This window comes from Schistocerca cancellata, chromosome 9 (genome assembly GCF_023864275.1).
Source record: "Schistocerca cancellata isolate TAMUIC-IGC-003103 chromosome 9, iqSchCanc2.1, whole genome shotgun sequence".
NCBI classification, from domain to species: domain Eukaryota; kingdom Metazoa; phylum Arthropoda; class Insecta; order Orthoptera; family Acrididae; genus Schistocerca; species Schistocerca cancellata.
This window is the reverse complement of record NC_064634.1, coordinates 353,510,249-353,521,424: the sequence shown is the minus strand read 5'-3', so window position 1 is coordinate 353,521,424 and position 11,176 is coordinate 353,510,249. Positions and strand designations below refer to the sequence as shown.

The following is an 11,176-nucleotide window of genomic DNA, read 5'->3' as shown; positions in this document are numbered from 1 at the left end:
ATGATAGTGTGAGCTCAGGAGCGCCGTGGTGCCGTGGTTAGCGTGAGCAGCTGTGGTACGAGAGGTCCTTTGTTCAAGTCTTCCCTTGCGTGTCAATGATGATGAAAATCACACGACACCCTACCGGAATCGAACCGGCCCTCTTGCGTGGTAGGCGGTAACTCTACCGCTGCGCTACGGGGGTTTTCAACGGGATGAACAGCCTACTGAGCACAGAATATTAGTTGAGAGCAGAACCAAAAACGCCCTTAGTAATTAGGAGGAATTACAATGAAATGAACACCCTTAGCTCCTTACAGGCGTTGACATACGTCAACGGGGACAGATGAAAATGTGTGCCCCGACCGGGACTCGAACCCGGGATCTCCTGCTTACATGGCAGACGCTCTATCCATCTGAGCCACCGAGGACACGGAGGATAGGGCGACTGCAGGGATTTATCTCTGGCACGCCTCCCGCGAAACCCACATTCTCAACGTATTGTACCGCACTACATTTATAGTGCTCCCGCCCATTATACTCATTACTCGCGGCGCGTTGCCGATTCCCATAAGAGTGCGGGCACTTTTTGTGCATTCGCCACTTGACCATCTTCTTCTTCTGTGCGAATGCACAAACAGTGCCCGCACTCTTACGGGAATCGGCAACGCGCCGCGAGTAATGAGTATAATGGGCGGGGGCACTACAAATGTAGAGCAGGACAATACGTTGAGAATGTGGGTTTCGCGGGAGGCGTGCCAGAGATAAATCCCTGCAGTGGCGTTATCCTCTGTGCCTTCGGTGGCTCAGATGGAGAGAACGTCTACCATATAAGCAGGAGATCCCGGGTTCGAGTCCCGGTCGGGGCACACATTTTCATCTGTCCCCGTTGACGTATGTCAACGGCTGTAAGCAGCTAAGGGTGTTCATTTTATTCTAAGTTCACTGCAGTACTTAGCCCACGCAGACGTCATGGCATTACTCGCACGCAACACTGCTCTGCTGGCTGATACCTATCAACAACTGGAGAGAGGTTCAAAAGAACTTGGTCTGGTAGTCAGTGTCGAAAAGACCGAATATATGGCAATGACCAACCAGCGAGACCTAGGAAATCTCAGGACAGCGGACAAGGAGTTTGGAAGGGTGAGAAACTTCAAGTACCACAGAGGCAGATGACATCATCAGCTAGAAAGCAGCAGGCAACAGATGCTACTTTCCCACACTACTTAAGCTTAGGAGCTCACTTCAGTCACGAAAATCTACAATCCTCATTTACAAAACAATTATAAGGACAGCTGTTATGGATGGTGCCAAGACATGGACCATGACTGCAAATGAGGAAAGGATCCTTAGCATTTGGGAGAGAAAGTTTTTGCGTAAAATATGCGGTCCAATATACGATCAAGAAGGTTGGCACATCCGTACAAATGCAGAATTAGAACAACTTCTTGAATAATCTGACATTGTCACAGCCATTGAAATAAGAAGGCTGCGATGGGCAGGATACGTGGTAAGTATGAAGGCACAACATGTGAGAAGATTTTTGATGGCAAGGCTGGAGGCAGACGACGGAAGGGACGTCCCACAAAGAGATGGGTGGACGGAATTGAAGAAGACATGAAAAAGCTGGATGTCAGAGGATGGAGACGGAAAGCCATGGACCAGATAGAATGGCAGGATATTGTAATGCATGCCAAGGCCCTTCAAGGGCTGTACAGCTGAGGAGTAAGTAAGCAAGTAAGTCAGAGAATACTTGTGAAGGTAACATTCAAGAGAAAACTCTGGCTGCCAGGAGATGGAAGAGTACTGCTGCCAGGTGACCAATAAGACCTGACTTGCTGTGGAAAAGAAGGACGTCTCCATATCAGAACTGAGCACAGAGATCGAACCGGGCTCAGAAGTTACAGCCGCTACTGACGTCGTCTTCCACTGGCACACCATATAGAAATGGCAAAAATTAGCTGGTGATGCAATCACTGAATCAAGGACACGATGCAGTTACTTCTCATCAGGCGTTAATTTCACTGTTCTATAGTTCTATATTTGTATATATTTATAAATATATAAATAAAAATATATAATAATACAAATAATATAAATAAAACCTATCGATAGTAGTGTCGTTAAGCTATTAATGCACAAAGCGAAATCAGTAAATTTGTATATCCTAGCCAGGTAAATTCGATATTAATTTGTATTTGCAAAGATAAGATTGCGGCTCTTATTTATGTCACTGTCTTAAACTTCCGAAAATTCATCTGCCACTGAGCTAAAAAGACTAACAGCGCCATCTACTGGTTCTGTGGTGTACTACGGAACTATCAGCGCCATTTATTGGTTCTTTGGTGTATTACGCCGTTACGATTAAACATCCGAACTGTTAAGGTGAGCCGGCAGCAGTGGCCGAGCGGTTCTAGGCGCTTCAGTCCGGAATCACGCTGCTGCAGTCGCAGGTTCGAATCCTGCCTCTTGTATGTACTTAGGTTAGTTAGGTTCACTTAGTTCTAAGTGTAGGGGACTGATGACCTCAGATGTTAAGTCCCATAGTGCTTAGAGCCATTTGAACCATTTGTTAAGCTGAGCAGAGTATATTAGATAAAACTTTAAATTGCGATATCTATTTTTTTGTGTTGCGATTTTGATGAAATAACGCCTACGTATTGCTCCAAGCTGCGCTCAAGTTAACTGTAAAAAAACTGACGTCTCGAGCTTTTACAAATTAGCATGATCAAGCAGACAAACGGACAGACACGACGGATTTAAGTGAGACTGTAAATCACGATTTCTTTCGTTCTATTATCCGATTTTAATTAAATACAGACCACACGTTGCCCAGAGCTACGCTCCAAGTATAGTGATAATCTTACGAAAATTCGTCTATTAATTTTGGAGATTAGCATACTCAGACAGACAGTCAGACACAACGGTTTTACAGATTTATTATTAGTGTAGATATACTCTATATGTCATGCACTTTCATATCTTGCGTTGTGACCTGATGATGGTTTATGATTGAAACTAACTGCGAGTAAAAATTGTAGGCAAAACACATTTTGAGTGTTTGAAAATGTCAGTCGTAAATGAGTTATTTAAATCAAATTTTGTGGAGGCACGGACAGAGAGCTTAAATGAATTCAAAACGAATGCAGTGAACGAATGCATTAACATGAACTGAAATTATGAACCTGAGCGTAATGGTACATATTGCTTCAACATATTAACAAAAAATTAGAATTAAAAACTGAATTATTGTAGAAAGCAACGGACGCTGCTCGTGCGCTAAAACACTGTTTGGCTACTGTAGAAGATACGCTGTTTATTAAAAATCTTTCGACCTGCTGATCGTGAACTTGGAAGCCGAGATGTAGACTACCTACCATTATTGGTCATAGTATCTAGGAAACACGTCTTGTTTCTCAATATAAATGGTGCTCTATTGTTATACAGAACTTGCTAGTTCAAAAGAACGCAACGGAGATTTTAAAAAAAGTCAGTATGAGTTTATGTCTCGTGACAGAAAGATGCCTGCTGAAGCACTTTTACATCGACAAGAATATTCAGCCTTCTTCGATCAAAACGGAACTTGTAGCGATCGGTACCAAGCCATGCATCATTTATGAAGCGTTCTAAGTTCCTCCTTCTCGAGTTCTCCTGTCCCCGACATTTGGCTGTTCCACACATGGCGTTTTTTTGAGTATGCCGACTTTGATTCACGCAAACTGCAACAGCTTCACTCTACGGTAAATTTAACCGCTCGGAACATAGAGAGGCAATACGCTTCGTAATCGTGTATTTCTGACATTCGCAGTGTATGGATGTGCTGATTGGTGGATACATATCAAAAAAAAGTTTTGCATCACCTCGGTTCCGAGAGTTACGGAACCTGAACAGAAAATTGGAATAGAGATCGACATAAACATTATTTCCGCCCTTTTTATTGCTCATGAAAACCACACATTGCATGATGCACCGCCATACAGTGAGACCTTCAGAGGTGGTGGTCCGGATTGCTGTACACACTGATACCACTAAATACCCAGTAGTTCATGCATTGATGCATGCCTGTATTCATCGTGGCATACTATCCACAAGTTCATCAAGGCACTGTTGGTCCAGATTGTCCCACTCCTCAACGGTGATTCGGCGTAGATCCCTCAGAGTGGTTGGTGGGTCATGTCGTCCATAAACAGCCCTTTTCAATCTATCCCAGGTGTTTTCGATAGGGTTCATGTCTGGATAACATGCTGGCCAGTCTAGTATAGCGATGTCGTTATCCTGAAGGAAGTCATTCACAAGACGTACACGGTGGGGACGCCAATTGTCGCCCATCAAGACGAATGCCTCGCCAATATGCTGTCGATATTGTTGCACTATCGGTCCTACGATGGTGTTCACACATCGCACAACCGTTACGGTGCCTTCCATGACCACCAGCGGCGTACGTCGGCCCCACATAATGCCACCCCAAAACAGCAGGGGAACCCCACCTTGCTACACTCACTGGTTAGTGTGTCTAAGACGTTCAACGTGGCCCGGTTGCATGCAAATTTGTCTCCGACGATTGTCTGGTTGAAGGCATATGTGACACTCATCGGTGAAGACAACGTGATGCCAATCCTGAGCAATCCATTCGACATGTTGTTGGTCCCATCTGTACCGCGCAGCATGGCGTCGTGGTTGCAAAGATGGATCTCTCCATGGACGCTGGGAGTGAAATTGCGCATCATGCAGCCTATTGCGCACAGTTTAAGTGGCAACACGTCGTCGAGTGGCAGTACGAAAAGGATTATTCAACACGGCGGAGTTGCTGTCTGGGTTCCTCCGAGCCATAATCCGTAGGTATCGGTCATCCACTGCAGTAGTAGTCCTTGGGCGGCCTGAGCGAGGCATGTCATCGACAGTTCCTGCCTCTCTGTATCTCCTCCATGTCCGAACAACGTCGCTTTGGTTCACTCCGAGACGCCCGGACACTTCCCTTGTTGGCAGCCCTTCCTGGCACAAAGTAACAATGCGGACTTGATCGAACTGCGGTATTGACCGTCTAGGCATGGTTGAACAACAGCCATGTACCTCCTTCCTGGCGGAATGACTGGAACTGATCGGCTGTCGGAGCCCCTCCGTCTAATAGGCGCTGCTCATGCATGGTTGTTTACATCTTTGGGCGGGTTTAGTGACATCTCTGAACAGTCAAAGGGACTGTGGCTGTGATACAGTATCCAGAGTCCAACGTCTATCTTCAGGAGTTCTGGGAACCGGGGTGATGCAAGACGTTTTTTGATGTGTGTATAAATCTGTAACCTGAAACGACTTTCAATTCTGGTAGTGGTCTGTGTGAATTACAAATATCACGTTGCACTATGTTCCGACTTTTACATTAATCTTAAGTTCTCGACTACGAGCTCGATAAGCCGGTTTCAAAGACCGGTAGGATTACACGAACTATCTTGGAGTTCACGGAAATCTTCGTGTTTGTGACTGATTTACGTGCATAGAAACAAATATGCCTCTTCGCAAGCTACGCTCGACCTCGATATCTGTGTCATGAGCAACGTCGTACAGTGGTTAAAGCGATATATGCATATTTAAATCGTACTAATTTAGGTTCCCTTTGATAATCCAGTCGCCGAGCTGCTTCTTTTCACAAACCTGCGACCTATTACTTCGCACATCCAGATATAGCTGAAATAGTACGCAAATACTTTTGATTGATCAAAAGTTCAGTTCTACCATTTCCTTCGTTATGCTTATTTTCCCTTTATTATCGATTTTCAAAATTGTCTCGCAATGGAACGGTGTTTTCCATATTAACTGCAGAACGTGGTTTGTTGATATTTTAATTATTTCCAGACTTCATTTCAATGGCGGTGAAGATTTCAACCGCAGTAGTAGACACGCACCAGAAAGGCTAGTCTAATAAGACACAGCCGGCCGCTGTGGCCGTGCGGTTCTAGGCGCTGCAGTCCGGAAACGCGGGACTGCTACTGTCCCAGGTTCGAATCCTGCCTCGGGCATGGATGTGTGTGATGTCCTTAGGTTAGTTAGGTTTAAGTAGTTCTAAGTTCTAGGGGACTGATAATCTCAGAAGTTAAGTCCCTTAGTGCTCAGAGCCATTTGAACCATTTAATAAGACATATAGAACATTCGCTGTTGCGTTCACAAAACATTTGAAAATGGTTTTGTAAAGAAAGTACTTACTAATTAAGGCAGGGATTTCATTGATTAGGTCAGACTATGAGCACTGAATGAAGGCTCAGGTTCCTGAACGTAACATAGTTAAACATCTTTACTGTGTTTGAAAATTATATGTCCCACAATATGGTATTAGGGAACCAGTGGGCATATGCAGCATGTCATTGCTATGTACGCCACACTAGGAGAGACAAACCTGCCGATGGTTTGAAGAATTCGTAGAATAACAGCTCGCACACGTAATTTGTGCTTCAAGTTTCGTTGTTAACCCCTGCTGCGGATCGTAGCATAGAATTAGTTCGCGCCTGCAGATAGGCAATCTAATGAACAGATTTTCAAAGCGGTCCTCTTACGCCTCTTCCCGGACAACCCGTGTAAACTAAAGCGTAGAATGTGTTAACGTTGTGAGAGAGCCGTGTGCTGACCACCGCCCCCCCCCCCCCCAGCCCCATATTAGCATCCACTAACGCCTTTGGGCTGAGGACCACACGGTGGCAGGTCGGTATCGTTGGTCCTTCATGGCCTGTTCGGACGGAGTTTAGTTTTACTGATAACGTTGTAACACCCAAATTTCCGATGTCAGACAATCAGATCGGTACCAAACGTTGTACGTCGGTAAATTGAAAACTCCAAATAGTTTGCTCCATGTCCCGTCGTCGCGGAGAACGTGGGTAAACGGAAGTAATAAGTAACACTTGGCGAACGGAGCACAGGAAAAGCCTAAATGTGAGTGACTTTCGTTTAGGGCTCCCGCGAGGAAGTCGACAGAGCTTTAGTTTATCGTAGAAAGGGTCCCGAATTCGAGCCCTGGTCATCCCATTTGTTGTACTGTACGTGTGATATGTTGTGTAGGACAAGCTACTCCTGCATGCAGAAAGAATGTTCAGAGTTTATAGCAATGTTTTGTCGGCAATCTTCTTTCGCTTTATTTGAAAGTAGCAAACCTATAGAGCACATCTATAGTTCCACAAAATGAATATAAACAATCGGAATGGAGGAATAAAGGAACAATTTGTGTCACACGTGCGAAAGCATAAATAGTAATAATAATAATAACAGCAATGCTAATAAAAATAAGTATAGTAATAATAGGAACAATAATAATAATAATAAGTAGAAGAATCGTTGTTATTACTATAATACTTACGCACATGTGATACAATTGTTTCTTTACTCTTCTGTACTTACTGTTTATATTTATTCGGTGAAACTTCAGATGTTCTTTATAGGTTTGCTACTTTCAGATAAACAAAGACAAAACGGACAGCCACTATAATTTTGCCATAAACTCCGAAGAGTCATTTTACATTTCAGGAACGCGTTGTCCAGTATAACAGTACTGAAGGAGAAGGAGATTTTTGTTTAATGTCCCGTCAACAATGAAGTCATTAGAGACGGAGCACAAACTCGGATTAGGGAAGCGTTAGGAAGTAAATCGACCGTGCCCTTTCAAAGGAACCATCCCAGCATTTGCCTGAAGCGATTTAGGGAAATCACGGAAAACCTAAATCAGGATGGCCGGACGCGGGTTTGAACCGTCGTCCTCCCGAATGCGAGACCAGTGTGATAACCACTGCGCCACCTCGCTCGGTAGTTTCACATGTACTGTAGTGACTTATAAAGTTTGTTGTAAGTCTCCAAGTCCTCTCAGATACTGGATGAATATAATCCGGGTTTATGAACGGCTTGTTACGCTTATTTTTTACCCCTACCCCTACTCTTTGAGAGGTAGCGGATTCTTAACCCCACAGTGGTTGTTTACCGACAGCAAGTGATATGTGTACCAAGTTTGGCTGAAATCGATGCAGTACTTTATGTGGATTTGTTGAACATACATACACACGTAGAGACACGCATTTTACCGTGTTCAAGAAACGGTTCACCACGACGGAATTACCCGAATGAGACGGAAAACAGTGTTGCGACGTACATGTGCAGACAAACAAATGATTACAATTTCATAAAAATTGGATGATTCATTCAAGATAAAGAGCTTCACAAACTGGGAAAGTCAATGATTCATTGATCAACCCCTGACCCTTATGCAAGCAGTTATTCGGCTTTGTACTGACTGATACAGTTGTTGGGTATCCTCGTGAGGGGTTTCGTGCCAGATTCTGTCCAACTGGCGCTTTGGATCGTCACCATCTCGAGCTAGTTTCAGAGTACTGCCCATAATGCTCCAAACGTTCTCAACTGGGGGAGATCCGACGAGCTTGCTGGCCAAGATAGGGCTTGGCAAGCACGAAGACAAGCAGGAGAAACTCATCATGTGCAGGCGAGCATTATATTGCTGAAGTGTAATCACTTGACGGCTTGCAATGATGGGCAACAAAACGGGGCGTAGAATATCGTTGACGTACCAATGTGCTGTAAGGTTACAGCGCATGACAACCGAAGTGATCCTGCTATGAAAAGAAATGGCACTACAGACTGTAACTCCTGGTTTCGGACCGGATGGCGAGCGAGAGCCAGGCTGGTATCCCACCATTGTCCGGAGCGTCTCCAGACGTCTTCGGGCTGCAATCTCACTGACTGGAGTAAAATAGTCTTCATTGGTTAGTCCCGCTTCGAAATGAGCCCCGATGGCCAGAGAGGATGATTTCCGTCCAATTCGGGTGATTCTTTCATGGTACGACTCTTGTTTTCATTGTATTTTGCTTTCACGTCTGTCCGTTCAGTACAAATTTTGTTGGTTTAAAGCTAACATCTGGATGAGGCGGAGACTTAAACCTTTCACCTAGCTCAGATCTGCATAATAGTACAACATTAACTCGCTTTGGCGGAGGGTACTTTGTTTACTCCTCTCATTTCGCGCTGAGCTGGTGACATGAAACTTTCAACATAGCTCAGAACCGTATAACAGTGCAATGTTGTTGTTGTGGTCTTCAGTCCTGAGACTTGTTTGATGCAGCTCTCCATCCTACTCTATCCTGTGCAAGCTTCTTCATCTCCCAGTACTTACTGCAACCCACATCCTTCTGGATCTGCTTAATGTATTCATCTCTTGGCCTCCCTCTACGGTTTTTACCCTCCACGCTGCTCTCCAGTGCTAAATTTGTGATCCCTTGAAGCCTCAGAACATGTCCTACCAACCGGTTCCTTCTTCTTGTCAAATTGTGCCGCAAACTCCTCTTCTCCCCAATTCTATTCAGTACCTCCTCATTAGTTATGTGATCAACCCATCTAATCTTCAGCATTCTTCTGTAGCACCATATTTCGAAAGCTTCTATTCTCTTCTTGTCCAAACTATTTATCGTCCATGTTTCACTTCCATACATGGCTACACTCCATACAAATACTTTCAGAAACGACTTCCTGACACTTAAATCAATACTCGATGTTAACAAATTTCTCTTCTTCAGAAACGCTTTCCTTGCCATTACCAGTCTACATTTTATATCCTCTCTACTTCGACCATCACCAGTTATTTTGCTTCCCAAATAGCAAAACTCACTTACTACTTTAAGTGTCTCATTTCCTAATCTGATTCCCTCAGCATCACCCGACTTAATTCGGGTACATTCCAGCAATATTAACTCGAATTCTTCTGTGGCATGTGGCGCATGGTACTTTTGTGCAGCACTACCATTTCCCCCTTTTCGTCAATGGTTCTCGGAAAGAACAGTTTCCGGTAAGCCTTTGTGTAAACTCGAATCTCCTTAGTTTTTACCTTCAAGGCCTTATCGCCAGACGTACATAGGGGGAAGCAATATACTGCACGACTCAGGTGAAGAAAAACTAAAATAAACCTGAAAGTTAAGTCAACTGTGTCGTAATCACACGAAAATGTTTGAAATATATTGAAAAAACTCACTCACACAAGACTAAAACGCAAAAAATAATTGTTTACATATCGATTTTTAAATCGGACTAAAAAGTATAAAATAAGTTTTCCTGTCCCCATAAAGATTCCTAACCCCATACAGGTTGTCCTGAACATATGTGATTGTTAACTTTGAACAGCCCTGAAAATAATTGTGACATTTAAAACGATAACCGTGGGGTGTACGCTATACATAATTCATGCATGAGTAGTTTACACACTTAGGATTATCTGTTGTATGACCCCACGTTTTTCGTTTTAAATGTTACAAGTATTTTCATAGCTATTAAAACTTAACAAGCACAAATTTTCCGGAGATAGGAATCTGTGGCCAGGAGAAATTATCTTGTATTTTTTAATTCGATTTAAAGACGTTGTATATTAGCAGTTTATTTTCTTTATAAATCATTTTTTACACCTAGCGAATGCGGCAATGCTTGCAATTGCTGATTATGTACAGGAACTGAATTTATGTCATAATCTCCTCTTCCCTCTCTCCTTGTCCATCTCGTATCGTCTCCCCTTTCTCTGTCTATCACCTCCTCCCCCTTCTCTCTGTCCATCTCCTCCTGATTCCTCTCTCTCCATGCCCTCCTACCTCTCCGTCTATCCATCTCCTCCTTCCCCCTCTCTACGTCGATTTCCTCCCGACTTTTTCTGTCCCTCTACGCGTTCCCCTTTTCTCCAATCCAGAGCCTTTTTTACTGTTATTGCAAATCCATATTCCATTGTAGTATTCTCATCATAAGCTGATATAGCCGTAGACACAACTTTTCTATTTAGTGTGAAAACCGACTGCGAGGATGAAAACAAAACAGCACATTATTGTGTATACAACTGTTGTTTAGAAATATAAGTCATGAGAAAGAATATGTATGGAAGAAAAACTTCTTCTAATGGTATAAACGCCCTACTATTGCTATAATTACACCACTGTGAGTCGCTGCACTTTAATTTTAATCACCCAGTGTATTACATATGTAAATATCTATGTAATACATAAAAGGGAAACGTTGTTAGCAAAAATCTCGGAAATCTCTTGACCAGTTTACTTCATAGTTATACAATTTACTTTAATAAATAAATAAATAAATATATATATATATATATATATATATATGTGTGTGTGTGTGTGTGTGTGTGTGTGTGTGTGTGTGTGTGTGTGTATGTATGTATATGTAT

The 11,176-nt window shown here is 43.3% G+C and overlaps 1 non-coding gene across 1 annotated transcript; it reads right to left on the bottom strand.

Moving 5' to 3' along the window:
• Window positions 1-336: 336 nt before the first annotated feature.
• Window positions 337-410, bottom strand: Trnat-ugu (transfer RNA threonine (anticodon UGU)). Its single transcript has one exon. It is a non-coding gene; the product is annotated as a tRNA-Thr (tRNA).
• Between the last annotated feature and the right edge of the window lie 10,766 nt (window positions 411-11,176).